General features: G+C 37.7%; 1 protein-coding gene across 2 annotated transcripts in view; it reads left to right on the top strand.

Annotated features, from left to right (window-relative positions):
• Nucleotides 1–16,255, top strand: part of shank3a (SH3 and multiple ankyrin repeat domains 3a) — a 462,280-nt gene that overhangs the window by 266 nt on the left and 445,759 nt on the right. Inside the window, exon 1 of one of the 2 annotated variants that reach the window (XM_067420065.1) lies at nt 3,078–3,240. The exons of the other annotated variant lie outside the window; for it this stretch is intronic. The gene's annotated coding sequence lies outside the window, so the exon portion shown is untranslated. Of the gene's footprint in view, nt 1–3,077; nt 3,241–16,255 lie in introns of those variants that run through there. 2 annotated transcript variants of the gene reach the window in all.

Raw genomic sequence — 16,255 nt, 5'->3', positions numbered from 1 at the left:
CAGTTAAAGTCAGTTTTCAATCGAAGATCAGATGTGGTGGTGATCGTTGTATTGGATCTCTGACTTTATTTTGACAATGAAGAACTTAGTATGGTGTTTAATATTGCCTACAAAGTGTAGACAGGCATTACTAAAACTAAATTAGCCATACTTTTAAAATGAAAGGCTATTCGGTGGTTCTTGGTTTTAGCCTTCTAGAGAACCATCTTTTTTGCTTTATCAAATTCTTGAGCTGGCTGTTTGGTTATTTGAAGGTAAAATAAATTGTTGGTTACAGGTGGTTAAAAACCAGTATGGTTTTCTACATGCAAAGTATTCAGTGATTTTTAGCTCAAAAAGCTTAGTCTCTAATATATTCTGGTCTTTAGATATTGCTCAGGTCGCTCCTTCAATGTCAGTCTATTGGATTATTTCACTCATTTTTAATGCCCGCCATGCTTAAATAAAATCGTTTCGAAACGTATTGGCACAACAAGCTGCATAATTTGATTTATTGTTCATGTCCCTATAGCACAAACATTGCAGGAGACAAGTTGTGCGCCAGAGTTTAATAGTTGATGTTAGGGATCAAGTGTGAGCAATAGTAATTGTGACGGTTGTCTTGGCAGATAAATGCAATAAATGTATAGTGGTGTGTTGTGTGTGTGTGCGCGCAAGCTCAGAGCTCGTGCCCTGCGGCTGTGCCACAGATTCTCCATCTGTTTCAATTAAAGTAAGTGCAGGACTCACTGCACTGCCGGGTTTAAATGTCACAGTGAGAAAGCTCTCACCCTGCCCACAAATAACCCCACTACAGACAAGAAGATCTTAGCACAATGGAGTGCACACACTCCTAAGTAGCTCCCCAATAGATGAATTGAAAAGGTGAAATATTGCACCGATTCTTGAGAAATGACACATAATAAACCCTTACCTGCTGTTAGTTTCTAACAATTCCACTTTGATATTTATGAGAGATGATCATGAATGAATATCAACACCATGTTCTTAACAAATGCACCATTTTATATGTTTAATACTTTATGATAGTTAATACAGTTAAAGTCACAGTGAACCAGAAGTAGCAAGTGAGTTTTCTTCAGTGCTCTCCTCTCCTCTCCATCTTGCGCTCATAGCAGACTAATGGTTAGAGGGGAGTGGTTAAGCATTTTCAAACCTAATCCGTCAAACTGCCGTCATCTGAGAAAAAGAGCCGTTTCCAGACCGAAAGTTACTTCTCAGATTTTGATTAAAGATTACTGCAACAAAAAAAATTTTTTTCTGTGTATTCATTTGCACAAATTAAATGTTCACCCTAAGACCTTTAATATGTTCTAACAATGTAAATAAGGTAAATTTTGATTTCATGAGAGGACTACATTTGTCAAAGTGATCTAATACTTAACAATGCATCATTATTCTTATAATTTAAACATTTTAAAAGTTAGAACTGTTAGCATTAATGTACTGTAGCATTTATCAACATGAACAAATGTATTTTTTATTAACAAAGATTGTATATTACTTTATATATTTATCACATTATCACTTAACTTTAATATAGAAGAAACAGTACTTTTGACAGAATGCAGATAATTATTTAAAAATATACTCCCAATATACTCCTGACAACAGTAATATTATACAGCAATATATAATGTCTGAAAAGGAAAGAAAGTGCTATGTCCAACTGCCACTTAAAATAATCAGAACTATGACACTAACTTGAAACAGCTTGACTCAACTTGAAATAAACTTTAAAAAATATATATATTTTGGAAAATTCTCCATATTTTATGTTGGTGCTCCTGACTAAAAAACAATAACAACATTTTCTGTCTGATAGTTTTGACATACGAAACCTCTAAAGGGACATGGTGAAGGAAAAAAAAATGAGATGGGAGTAAAAATGATTTGTCAGTACTTTTGCGTTATCGCACAAATATTTCGCATTCTCCTGCAAAACTTTACGCTTGCTCTCATAATGTTTTGCCTTTTCCCGCAAAACTTTGCGTTCGCTCTCAAAACTTTTGTGCTCTTTTTGAGTGAAAGCAATGTTTCTCAAGGGAGCACAAAAGTTTTGTGAGTGCAACACGAAACTGAGCGAATGCAAAAATGTAGCAATATAGGTCCTATAGTTTCCTTCCTAGTCCAGTCCTTCTGAGGCTTGTAGGCACGAGTCCTCCTCAGCAAATAAACACAAGAGTTAGACCGTCTAAGGGTGCATGGCTACGTCACACAAGTTCCCGTCCCCATGGTCATGAGACGAAAATACTATTGAAAATTAATTTAGGAAAAACACTAAAAATGTTTAATTGGCTTTATATTAATGCAATACAGTGAATGACAGCAGTCTGCCATCTCCTAGTGGCTTTTACATTATTGTCAAAGTGTTAGTGATTCATTTACGGGACAATAAAATGTCCCATCTATGCTTTCATGTCTAAAAAAGTTATTTTTATCTTACTCATATGCCAATGGTTTATTTTTGTGAATTTAAATGTGTGCAAAGGATTGTGGGTGATTTCAGACTGCGGAGGATACTTCCGATGCGTCCTTTAAAGCAGGCAGAATGAAGGACGCGAAACTTAGGCTGCCTTCTAAGGATCCTTTCGATTGAGATGGCCTTCAGCGACGTTTGATGACCCGGCAGTTGAGATATGCAGTCTTCCGTTTGAAAAACCCATATTTTTTTCTCCCATCTTATATTTTCCACCATATCCTTTTAGGAGCTTGATAGACACACATTAATTGACAAGCAAGGGGGGAAAACACACGTTCATGAGAAAATAGAAGCAGCAGGACCAAACCTCTGAACATGTTGAATGGATTAAAACAGAATAAATCCTTAAATCTCATGCCTTTATTTTTCCACTTTTTTTTAAGAATCAGTGATTGGCTTTTATTTATAGAGTTTTCTGGCTTATGAGGTTCTGATTGATCTAGAGCTATTCTTTTCCGTCCTACAGTCTGTTGTTGACTCAAACTGTTCTTGTCACTCACTGACAGAGTAAACTCAAGGACTGTTTGCTGTTTGTTAATAAGTAAATAAAGACTGCACATTGGGTAGAAAGTTTCCCATGGAAATGCATACTGTTAGCCTTCTTTGTCTTTCATGTGCACAGACTCTCAGTCTCACTGAAATGCATTAGATACATGCTTTTCATCTTCAATGTCAAACAGCGCATACACGTTGTAATGTGCGTCACGCTCTGTGTATGCGCACACACTCCCCCTCTGGACAGCTAACTGTTTTCTATGGTGAGTGTTTACTCTTTTTGTAGCAGTACATAGCATGAGGCGTTTGCTAAAGCGGATGTTTTTCTTGATGAAAGGCCTAACTTCTTTTTCTGTTGATTTATGTAAAATGCACACAACAGTTACATAATTCAGAAAAAGATTTCGGTCCACTTAATTGTGTAGGCGCAGATTGTGGAAATTATATTATCAGGATACAGAGAGGAAGACAAATTGGGAAAAGTTGCGAGCTGGATTCAAACTCCCATAACTTGCAGTTGCAACAGTGTCCCATAAATCATGCGCTAAATCGGTAACAAATTACAAGGGTAAACTGTAACTTATGCTACACACTAGTGGGTTGTTGAAGGTTGACACTTGGTCAGGACCCTTCAGTGCATGCATTTAATGCATTGGGTACGTCTTTAGCGTCAATTTTTGATTCGCAGTGTTGCTTTCAATGAGAAACCTTTGCCGTCATGGACAGACGTGTTGGGCATGAGAATGTTATCGTCATGATGAAATATTTTGGGTTATGATTTTGCCATTATGATATGTTGGAGTTTGATTCTTAATTTAATCATCCAGCAGTTTATTATTTACGCTATTTAGACACGTTTGAACATCCTTAAACTTACCCATTTGTGTGTTATATGCTATAAAACAAAGGAAATAACAGATAGATGCAACTGCAGGCACAAATTATTCAAAAAGTACAAATATTCCAAGTGTTCCACCCCCAAAAGCGTCACCGTCTCTCCATCCGCATTAGGCCATGCAGGCACGCACACATTAAACAATTGCCGCCTGAAGAAACGTTACGTCAGCTTTGATCATCAGTGCAATTGCATTGGCTCTCATATATCTTGTGACCAATTGCATCATGTCAGCTTTCATTGTAAAATGTCATTGGCTGTTGTATGTTTTGTGACCGATTGCGTCATGCTAAAGAGTCGGGTTCGGGTGTATCGGTTCAATGATATATGAATGAGTGTGTGCGTTCACGGAGCGGCGGGATCATCATTTCAGCGATTAAAACATTAAGATCAACTCTGTTCTTTACATAATATATTGTATGAAATCAGAAGACTTGGAATGCTACATGAGTTAATACTTTTGTTTTTGTTCAGCTTTTGATACTTGTGACAGTTTTTTTTTTTTTGCCTGTTGCATGTTGTATATTGTTGAGAAGTGTTGGCTCGGGAGTTGTTTACTATCAAAAGTTTTGGTGTTTTGTCCATTTTTTTGTTTTGTTTGCAAGGCAAAATTAGCCTCTGGTCCCTCATAAAATTAATAGCACACCTCTCCTCAAGCCACATGATTTGAGATACTACATTATCCTTATGCAGAAACAATGTGGGATGGAGTTATGAGGTTTAATACTTGGGATTAGGGGTTTGTTCAAATCCCTAACATTCAGTATGAACAATAATATTAGTAATGAGGTATTATCATCCATGATAATGACTAAGCAAGCAGCACTAATTATTTTAGTGTTTATCATAGTGTCATAATGTCAGTCTTTCCACCGCCTGTCTCAGGTTTGCAGTGCAATGGAGTCTCTGCAGCAATTGGTCATCTTTATGAGACTCGTCACACTAATCGTATTTAAGGCTTATTACCTCTCTCACTTTCTGTTTCAGACACCACACACACACACACACACACATACACACACACACACACACACACACACACACACACACACACACACACACACACACACACACACACACACACACACACACACACACACAAACACCCTGTGGTGCTGGCTTCATTAGTACTATCTGTCAGCATTAATATAGGAGAGGTAAATAATTGGACACAGCGCGTTTGCCGTAGATGACTTCCGCCACAGTTTTGGCTCTTTGATTAGCAGGCTAATTGCATTTTGCTGCTTTTGACGGCAATCATAGCCATTTCCAAACACTTATGAAACATCTGTCAGAATGAGGGTTAATGCTGCTCCTGCAATCATCTCGCCCGTAAATGCTACCGTTTCCTATAAACGTGTCCGGAACAACTAGATGTTTACTTGCTTTTATAATTAGAGGTTGAGGCTAAACGCATTTCTCATGCTAAATGTCTGCGAGTCAAGTCAGGCAAACAGTGTCAATTGTTGATTTGTCCTCTTCTGTTATGTAACAGATTAGTTTCCGTGAAACCTTCAACAGTGATATATATTCAATATAAAAATTCTAAATGGTATGTGAGTTGCGAACTAAATAGATCATTGTTTTCCTTGTCTGAGGGTTTTGGTTGAAATTTAAGCTTTGCTTTGAGCAAAGGAATGTGGGAAGACCTTTGGTTATCTTTCCCATCAGCTCCTTTCTGTCTTTTGGTTCTTTATGTGTCCTGGGATTCTCAACACATTAGGCCATGAGCCCAAAACAAGACAATTTAATCTTAATGTTTTTTGTTTACGTCAACCTAACGAGATATATATATATATATATATATATATATATATATATATATATATATATATATATATATATATATATATATATATATATATATATATATATGTATATATGTAGGTCCTTTTAAAAAAATAGCATATTGTGATAAAAGTTCATTGTTTTCCATAATGTAATTAAAAAAATAAACTTTCATATATTTTAGATTCATTGCACACCAACTGAAATATTTCAGGTCTTTTATTGTTTTAATACTGATGATTTTGGCATACAGCTCATGAAAACCCCAAATTCCTATCTCAAAAAATTAGCATATCATGAAAAGGTTCCCTAAAGCCTAGTTCAGACTGCACGATTTTCAAACTCGTCGGGTCACTGCTCTATTCACACTGTATGACTATCTGGGGTATCATTCAGTCACTGCTGTGTTCACACTGCACGATGGTTTGACGACAGAGGAGTTCACACTGCATGACTGAACAAGAGGAAGAATCGCCGACAACTCTCTCTCTCTCCCGTGCGCAAACTACGGTTCCCAAACACACGTGCGATGTGACAAGTAAACAACGCGAGATCACACGTGCGTCAGACCGGAGTTCTCGCGCGTGACTTGGAATTGTTATTAAAAATGATAAACTGCACAAAGTTTGCTTCAAATTGTATGTGCGCTGATTTGTGGAGAAAAAGAAAAAAGATAATGGCGGAAGAAATTGTTGGAGAGACAGAGGGAGCCAGGATTTTGTTCAGCAAAAACAGTTTGAGGTAAATAAATAATTTTGTAATGTGCTGCTGCTGTGGCTGGATGTGCAAATGTTTGTCCTTTGTTTCTGTTTGATAGAATTGTAAATATATCTATTAAAATACTGAAATTATGCTCTATAACTCCTCCCTGAACCTCCTGCTGCCCTGTATCTCACTCTCTCATTGGCTGTCGGTGTAATTTTCAGTCAGAACGCTGTTCACACTGCAGGAGTTTGAATCGCCGACAGGTCCAGATATTTAGCATGCCAAATATCTCACCGGCGTCGGCGACTCGTCGGCGATTCTCTCTGATCGCGTCTTTGATTATTCACACTGCGTGATTGTCACTCGCGTGCACGAGCACCGATTTGCCTGTGATCTCGGGCATTTGTCGGCGATTTCACAAAACCTGTCGGCGACTCAAAATCGGGGCAAAAATCGGGCAGTGTGAACTAGGCTTAAACCAGCTATTAACCTAATCAACTAATTAACTCTAAACACCTGCAAAATATTCCTGAGGCTTTTAAAAACTCCCAGCCCGGTTCCACATCCAGGGCACGAAGCTCCCGTTCCGCCACATCCCAAAGATGCTCTATTGGGTTGAGATCTGGTGACTGTGGGAGCCATTTTAGTACAGTGAACTCATTGTCATGTTCAAGAAACCAATTTGAAATTATTCGAGCTTTTTTGCATGGTGCATTATCCTGCTGGAAGTAGCCGTCAGAGGATGGGTACATGCTGGTCATGAAGGGATGGACATGGTCAGAAACAATGCTCAGGTAGGCCGTGGCATTTAAACAATGCCCAATTGGCACTAAGCGGCATAAAGTGTTCCAAGAAAACATCCCCCACACCATTACACCACCACCAGTCTGCACAGTGGTAACAAGGCATGATGGATCCATGTTCTCATTCTGTTTGTAACAAATTCTGACTCTACCATCTGAATGTCTCAACAGAAATCGAGACTCATCAGACCAGGCAACATTTTTCCAGTCTTCAACTGTCCAATTTTTGTGAGCTTGTACAAATTGTAGCCTCTTTTTCCTATTTTTAGTGAGTGGTATCGGTGGGGTCTTCTGCTTTTGTAGCCCATACGCTGTGGCTTCACAAATGCTTTGCTGCGTACCTCGTTTGTAACGAGTGGGTATTTCATTTCACCCTGTTCATATTTGACAGTATTAGCCAGTAAGACTATCCAGTAATCACGTGTGTTTGGCAGACGTTTAGTGCGCACGCTCAGTGCAAAATGCATAAGCACGCAAATGTTTAATCAGCAAGGCTTTAAAATAACTTTAGTGCATATGATTGGATATTTGCTCATATCAGCGCATAGATTCACAGGCACACTTAAAAAGAGCCGAGATGAACTGAGAGAAATATTTGAAACGGAGAGAAATGGAAATAATTAGTTAAATGCAAAACCGGAAAAATAACCCAATTCACCAGCGCGTATTGAACTGTGAATGCCATACCGAACGGTTCAATATTATATTGAGTATTGTGGTATCCCTAATATATATATTAGGGAAAGTTAAACCCGTTAACCCGTTAACGCAAATTCATTTTAATGGCAAAATTTATTAACGTGCGTTAACGCAGAGCGCATTTTCTGTTTGATCCATAGCCCGTAGTTGGAGAAATCGGGATAAGCCATAGACGTAAAGGATGCAGCAGCAAACATTAATAGGGAAAGAAAATGGTTATCATTAATATTCTAAACCAAAAGTGCAGTTATTGCCTATAAGCTACCATATTTTCTGTTTAACTATAGACACGAGGTCCAAAGAAAAGTCTGTTTACATTGAGCACATTCTCTGCAGTCCGAGCACAATGCGTGAATACACTGAAGCTCACTCTCGCTCATGTCGGAGGTAAATCATTGACACATCTCCACTTACAGTACATGTTATATTGAACTAAATGCATTACAATCGGGTAAAACGAATGGTTACTCTTCTGAACAAGAACGCTCCGGAGTCCGTGTTCTTCACACTGTTCACGTGAATTGAGGCATAGTTCAGCGCGCACACGCAAAATACCTGCAGTTCAATAGAGAGCGTGCCTCTCTTAAAGGGGCCACACTATATTCCTACTCGTGGAATATGGACCTCCGGGTATGGTGTGGTACTGGTGTGCTCACAGGTCCACGACAGCTTTCACATCACCAATTTTTCATACGAACTGTGCCCTGTTCTGAACTAAACTGCCAGTATTACTACCTTTATTTATATTCTTAAAATGAGAGAAATCACTTCTGAATTTTTAAGCTAGGCTTAAGAGACACGAACAAGTTCTTTGATAAACATCTATGACCTTTGATACATGACCTTGTCTAGTCTTCATGATGTTGATTAGAGTATTAAAAACATAAATATATTATATATATTTACAACAAATAAAAACATGCGATTAATCGCGGTTTAAAAAAATTAATCGGTCGACAGCCGACAGCCGACATAATATATATATTATCTGCCTTTTTAAATAATTCTGCTTTCTACATTTTTAAAAATTGCCTGAAATAATAATTCATTAATACTGTTTAAAAATATCAATATATAGTTTTATTGGTGGAAAAACAGTATTATCTTTCAGTTTTATTGCTTATTTAAATGTTGTAAAAACAATTCTAACATTAATTGAGGGTGGAAAAAGATACAACTTCATACAAAGTAGATATTTTCAAGATAATATTTTCATAATTTACTCTGACTCCGACTCTGAATTTGCAGAGACAACATAAAATTTAATTTAATTTGGCAAAGAACATATTTTCTTTCACACTATTTTCTCACAGTAAAATGGGTCTTTATGCATAAAACTGCGTTTGTGCTTGCTGAATATTTGGGGGTCCTAGGTAATAAAAAATAAGATTTTATTGATTAATTTTTTTTTTTTTTACCTGGCAGAGCAGAAAATGGGCAGAAAAATCCCACAGAACACTGAATCTTGGTCTCCAGTTATAAATTGTGTGAATGCTGAAATAACACAAGCATAGAATATTTTCTAGATACATTTTTAAGTGCTAAACAAGATGATAATTGGTTTTAACCGCCCCCTGTCTCTTTTACTGTTGGTTTTGATAAAAATGTATGCATAATAGCGTAAATCCAGCATGACCACCAGTTGTCCTGTCAATGGTAATGTGTTTGTATGGAGCAAAGACTCTTTTCATCTACAGGTCACAGCTCAACCGCTGTTCAGCTCCAACACTGTGAACCGTGAAGAACGACACAACACCAAAAAACTGTTCTGTTTGTTAGAAAGCTATTTCATGCTTTCAGCTCTCTCTGGGAGGTATGTGTGTATACACAGTCAGCAAAAACAATTGGTGAATGCATAGGGACTGATTTTTTTCTCCCTGATGGTTGTAGCTAGTTCTAAAACAATACACTGATATTATTGGCATAGCTCTGCTTTGAGTGAAAAGAGCAACATGTGGATGATCGGGAGGGAGATTGTTGTATGCCTCTCAGCAGTAATTATGTTGCACATTGACTTCAACACAAACATGCTTGTAATGAATGTGTTTAATTTTTAGAGGAGATGAGAGCCACAGGGGCTGGGAAGAATCATATATGCATACAGGCGCACACGCATGCACACTATCATAAAGCTGGCATTTAAAATGTGAGGATGCTGATAGGGTTTTCATAGTGTTTGGACAGCAATGGTTTGAGCATATATGTTGTGTGTGTGTGTGTGTGTGTGTGTGTGTGTGTGTGTGTGTGTGTGTGTGTGTGTGTGTGTGTGTGTGTGTGTGTGTCTGTGTCTGTGTGTCTGTGTGTGTGTGTGTGTGTGTGTGTGTGTGTCTGTGTATGTGTATGTGTCTGACTATATCCAGAATTGCATACTAGTCATATACTTGAGCAGGAGGCAATGTGTATAATAGTCACATATTGCAAAGTTTTATGTTAAACATATGTATACTGTATGTTTTTTTTAGAGGATTATATGGATATGCATCTTTTGTTTCTCTTTGTCTTGCTATTCCTGCAATTTCACTTTATACTTTACAACACAAAATGAATGGTAATTGTTAATGCCAAGAACCTGTTCTCTAGAGGAGCTTAAATGTGGGTTAAACTCCCAGTCAGAGATTTTTAATGAGGATAGTATTAAGCTCTCCTTTTTGTGTAAGATCATTCTGTGGCTTTTGAAAATTAAGCTTATTTCTTAGGCTAGAGCAGTTTTCGTGTCTTAGTGTAGTGAGATTAAAGACAGCTATGTGTGTCTGAAATTTAATATCCAATCCTTTAAAGGGGTAATATCATGGAAATTACATTTTTCTTGAACTTCTGAAATAATAAAAGTTGGATAGTTGGAACATTCAGATCTCAGATCTTCCTTCCCTGTTCATAAAGGGCATTCGTTGATACAAAAAGTCGTTTTAAACTTTCTGATAAATACATCGATACATTATTCAGCTAGATTCTCAGCTAATTCTCAGCTGATAAATACAAAATACATAAAACATAAATCCCACCCGCATTTGAATGAACAGTGCCTATTCAGAAATGCAGCCCATGTCACAGTGAAGCAGTAATGTACAAAGTAGGATAGTTAAACCCCAGAAGGAATAATATCCTTCATCATTTCAGTCTGATCAATTTTTGCAGCACATTTCAGCTTGGATTGTTTTGTGAATCTGTACTAATATGGACTAGATTGGACTCTCATGTAAACCAGAAGCCTGCAAGTGCAAGAAAGCACTTTTTAAAGGTGTCATGAACTGCATTGTTTTATAGTTTTTTTTATGTTTCCTGTGGTGCACTTATAGTGCCCTGTAATACCGCAATGCGACGGCAGACACAATGCAAGTGGTTTTTGCTATTTTCAGCCCAACGCAGTTTTCATTTTCACATCGAGCGCAACGTTGTTTAAATAGTAAATTCACTCGCGCCCATCTGTTCGCCCATGGGCATGCTGGTCTGAAAATGTGCTGTGTTCAGGCGCATTGTTGACTCGTTGATATTTTGAGGCAACCGAAATCGACTGCGCCATTGACCAACAAAAACCTGTTCTGAAGTCAATAGCGCAGTATTTTTTGTTATTTAAAAGCTGCGTTACTATTATGCGCCTATATAAACTTCTGAAAAGGTTATTCTTATAGTATAATGCTCTTATGTCAAAGGCTCAAGGAAAATGTTATTATCAACCACGTTAATTCTACTGGTGAGAGAGTATAATTAAAATATTTGATTTGACATTATGTGTTTGATAAAAAATGATTCCCTCCATGAAATAATATGCTCTACACCTTTAAGGTTTTGATGGTGAACCTCTGGGCTTATGTGCTTTTTTAAAACTTTTCAACTTTTCAATAGCACTATTTAGCTGTTATTTGCCTCTGTCATGAATTAATTGTATTTATACCTGTTCAATATTTCAACCTCAGAACACCCTCAGAGTGTGGGGGGAAATTGATCTTTAGCATTTCCAAAAATGCGTGTGATGTATTGTGAAGCATGGATTTGGATATACATGCTGAAGAAGCCTCTGGTAGTGTTATTGAGTTGTGTACTTCGAGACTAAAGATGAGAATAACTGCATAACTTTGAGAGTACATCTTTTATTCTCCTACCTGATGAAAATAAGCATGATGCCAGGAGAATGTTTTTAACAAACCGTGGGCCATTCAAGTCAATTATCGTTATGATATGAGTCGGTTTTCTGCTGCCAGGCAGTTGTAGTTTCACAAACACTCTGAAATGCTATATGATGTTGTATGAGAAGCACCAGTGTGGAAGGATTGTGTGGAAATGTGTGAGTGTGTGTATATGTCCCTGTTACACTGCAAAATGAATTATTAAAATCTGTTTATTTATTAATATATTTTGCTTACCATGCAACTCACTGAAAAAAAAATCTGATTTTATATATATATCCACAGCGAGTAAAACTCAAGAATTAATGTTTAATATGAATACATCTTTTGACACCCCCCCCCCCTCCTCATTACAATGAGAATATTTTTTACAAACACTTTATAATAGGGATATATAATACAATACAATACAATATAAATGGCATAAAATAATCCACACTATATTTTGACCCATACAATGCAGTGTTAGCTATTGCCACAAATATAACCGTGCAATTTATGATTGGTTTTTTGGCCCAGGGTCACAAATATGGTAATAGGTGTTTTGTTTCTGACACGCGTGGCAAGCGGTAACAGACTGGGCCGTCTGACCAATACTAGCAGAATACGTTTGCGGAAAGGAGAGGTTTAGAGAGAATGAATCTTCAAACCAACAATTTTGAGACTCTGGGAAATTAGAAACCTTTAAAATGGCATAAATGGGGCACTTTAAATAATGCGCATTTCGTTTAATTGGGACAATTTGAAGTGCTAAAATGTTTTAGTTTATATGTTTATATGGAAATTTAGGTTTTAAAAAGTATTATGTTGTTGCATTAACTAATGTCAATGTATAGAAACGTATTGTAAAACGGATAAAGGTTTTTAAAATGTTTTTTTTTAAGCACTCCTGTGGTCAGCAGCAGCTGAATATTGCAACGGTTTGGGACTAAAATGCTGTTTTTTTTATTATTGTTACAGAAATTATGTTAGTGATGTTTAATATGATAATCAAAACAACTTTTCAATTACCATCATTAGCAATAAAAGTGTCATGCACTGGCTTTTTCATTTTGTTATATTATTGTCCGAGGTCAATGAATGATGTTTGCATGGTTTTTACATTCAAAAACATCAGTAATAGACTATTTTCTACCCTGGTTTTGAGGCTCTCTCCAGCAACACTTGGTTTTTATAGGCGTGCCGCACTAAAGACTTAGAAAGTAAACGTCTATGGCTAGGATTGGATAAGATTTGCCTATTTAATGAGCTTCAGCTCCCTCTCCTGTCAGTACATGTGGGAATTGTTTTGAAAGAATGTGGAAAAACAGCAAAAATAATGAATTGCACACAGGCCTCACAAAACATCTTTATCAAACAAACACAAAGATATATTTGTCATCTACCCGTGATGGAATGTTATTTTTTTATTACTTGGCTCGGCTGATCAGTGGATATAAGCTTGAACCATGCCACACACACACACACACACACACACACACACACACACACACACACACACACACACACACACACACACACACACACACACACACACACACACACACACATCATGTCATGTTTCCATGTTTTATGGGGACTTTCCATAGGCGTAATGCGTTTCATACTGTACAAACTGTACATCCTATCCCCTAACACTGCCCCTGCCCCTAAACCTACCCATCACAGGAAACATTCAGAATTTTTACTTTCTCAAAAAACTAATCCTGTATGATTTATAAGCCTTTTGGCTGGTCCGCTGGCTGGTTCCCACAATGTAGGTGATCTCAGGTTTTACTATCCTTATGAGGACATTTGTAATATAAACATAATGTTATATAAACAAGGACATACACACACTAAGTATGTTGCAGACAGCATGATCAACACTTCCGCGATTGTATTTTTCCTTCAGATAAAAGTCAAGAGAGGTAATAACACGCATCAAGAAAGAAATGTTATTTTACTATTACGTTTTAGTAGCCCGTCTGGAAAACACCTTGCCCCAGTACATTGGTTTTTGCAAGCGCTGGCCCATACATGTCCGAGTCTGATCCCTAATCACAATGAAACAACAACACAACAAATCAAAGATTCTTCAGTTCAGTATGTTCAGTTAGAAACGTACACACAATAGATATCAAACTATCTGTAACAATGCAATATTATCACATACAGTGAGGAAAATAAGTATTTGAACACCCTGCTATTTTGCAAGTTCTCCCATTAGAAATCATGGAGGGGTCTGAAATTGTCATCGTAAGTGCATGCTCACTGTGAAAGACATCATCTAAAAAATAAAAAAAATCCAGAAATCACAATGTATGATTTTTTAAAATATTTATTTGTATGATACAGCTGCAAATAAGTATTTGAACACCTGAGAAAATCAATGTTAATATTTGGTACAATAGCTTTTGTTTGCAATTGCAGAGGTCAAACGTTTCCTGTAGTTTTTCACCAGGTTTGCACACACTGCAGGAGGGATTTTGGCCCACTCCTCCACACTGATGTTCTCTAGATCAGTCAGGTTTCTGGCCTGTCGCTGAGAAACACAGAGTTTGAGCTCCCTCCAAAGATTCTCTATTGGGTTTAGGTCTGGAGACTGGCTAGGCCATGCCAGAACCTTGATGCTTCTTACAGAGCCACTCCTTGGTTATCCTGGCTGTGTGCTTCGGGTCATTGTCATGTTGGAAGACCCAGCCGCAACCCATCTTCAATGCTCTAACTGAGGGATGGAGGTTATTCCCCAAAATCTCGCAATACATGACCCCGGTCATCCTCTCCTTAATACAGTGCAGTCGCCCTCTCCCATGTGCAGAAAAAACACCCGCAGATCATGATAATACCACCCCCATGCTTCACAGTAGGGATGGTGTTCTTGGGATGGTACTCATCATACTTCTTCATCCAAACACGTTTAGTGGAATTATGACCAAAAAGTTTTGGTATTTGGTACCTATTTTGGTCTCATCTGACCACACGACTTTCTTCCATGACTCCTCTAGATCATCCAGTGGTCATTGGCAAACTTAAGATGGGCTTGGACATGTGCTGGTTTAAGCAGTGGAACCTTCCGTGCCATTCATGATTTCAAACCATGACGTCTTTGTGTATTACCAACAGTAACATTGGAAACGGTGGTCCCAGCTCTTTTCAGGTCATTGACCAGCTCCTCCCATGTAATTCTGGGCTGATTTCTCACCTTTCTTAGGATCATTGAGACCCCACAAGGTGAGATCTTGCATGGAGCCCCAGTCCTAGGGAGATTGACAGTCATGTTTAGTAGAGATGTTCCAATCAGCATTTTTGGGTCCGATTACCGATCACCAAGATCATGATCTGCCGATTGCCGATCACTGCCGATCACAGAATGGCAGGGGAATGGGAATCTTTTATCTATAATCTTGCAGAGTTTGCACCATTTGTAGAAATTATACTAACTTTGAAAATAACTGTATTGAGAAAAAAAAACTGTAGAAATCAAGATCTTGAAGAACCACCCAGTGTTTATTTTAAAAAAATGAGATGACTTGAAAAAATGTTTGTCACATTAGTGTGTTGCTTCATTCATCTGCAAATCCAGTCTTTTGTTTACAAATGAATCCGTGGTGACACACATGCAATGTCTTCCTCATGTGAGCTGGATATTCATTAAAAATAAAGTTTATCCATGCATTCATAATGTTGGAATCTGAATGAAGCTTATGGGGTATGTTTATTGATTTGAAGTTCGATCCAGTTTAGCTCTATGTAGGCCTATGTCATGTCAGGTCTGAGCCGGTGGGGGGGCTACAGAATCAGGCGTTGTTTGAGGCGGTGTTTTACCACACTCTGATGTCACAGCCTGGCATATTCTGAGATGGACTGTTTGCTGGGCCTGGTGTCTATAAAAGCTTTCCTTTCACTAACAAGAAAGTTTTCAGCTCTGAAACTTACAGGATATTCTAATATTACCATGACCTTTATATATGTTATGTTAGAATAAAAGTATTTTGATATTTCTTTAAGAGTCACACCTGTTTGTAAATGTGCATATCAATCTTAAACATATGCCAGTGACTGGGTCTACAGAATAAGCTCTAACAGGAGAATTGACAACCAGATTTGCAGTGCATGGCCTTGGACACTCAACAAAGTAGCTCTGTTGCCATTGGTTACCTAACACCGGTCACATAGCAATGCACTCAATTAGCTTCATTTAAGGACGTTAATTGGAAATTCTTCATCAGCAGTCCGTCATTATTTTCTATAGCTTGCAGAAACCCTTTAATAAGCTACAAAC

This window comes from Pseudorasbora parva, chromosome 16 (assembly GCF_024679245.1).
Source record: "Pseudorasbora parva isolate DD20220531a chromosome 16, ASM2467924v1, whole genome shotgun sequence".
Taxonomy (NCBI): domain Eukaryota; kingdom Metazoa; phylum Chordata; class Actinopteri; order Cypriniformes; family Gobionidae; genus Pseudorasbora; species Pseudorasbora parva.
This window is presented reverse-complemented; position numbering and strand designations above follow the sequence as displayed.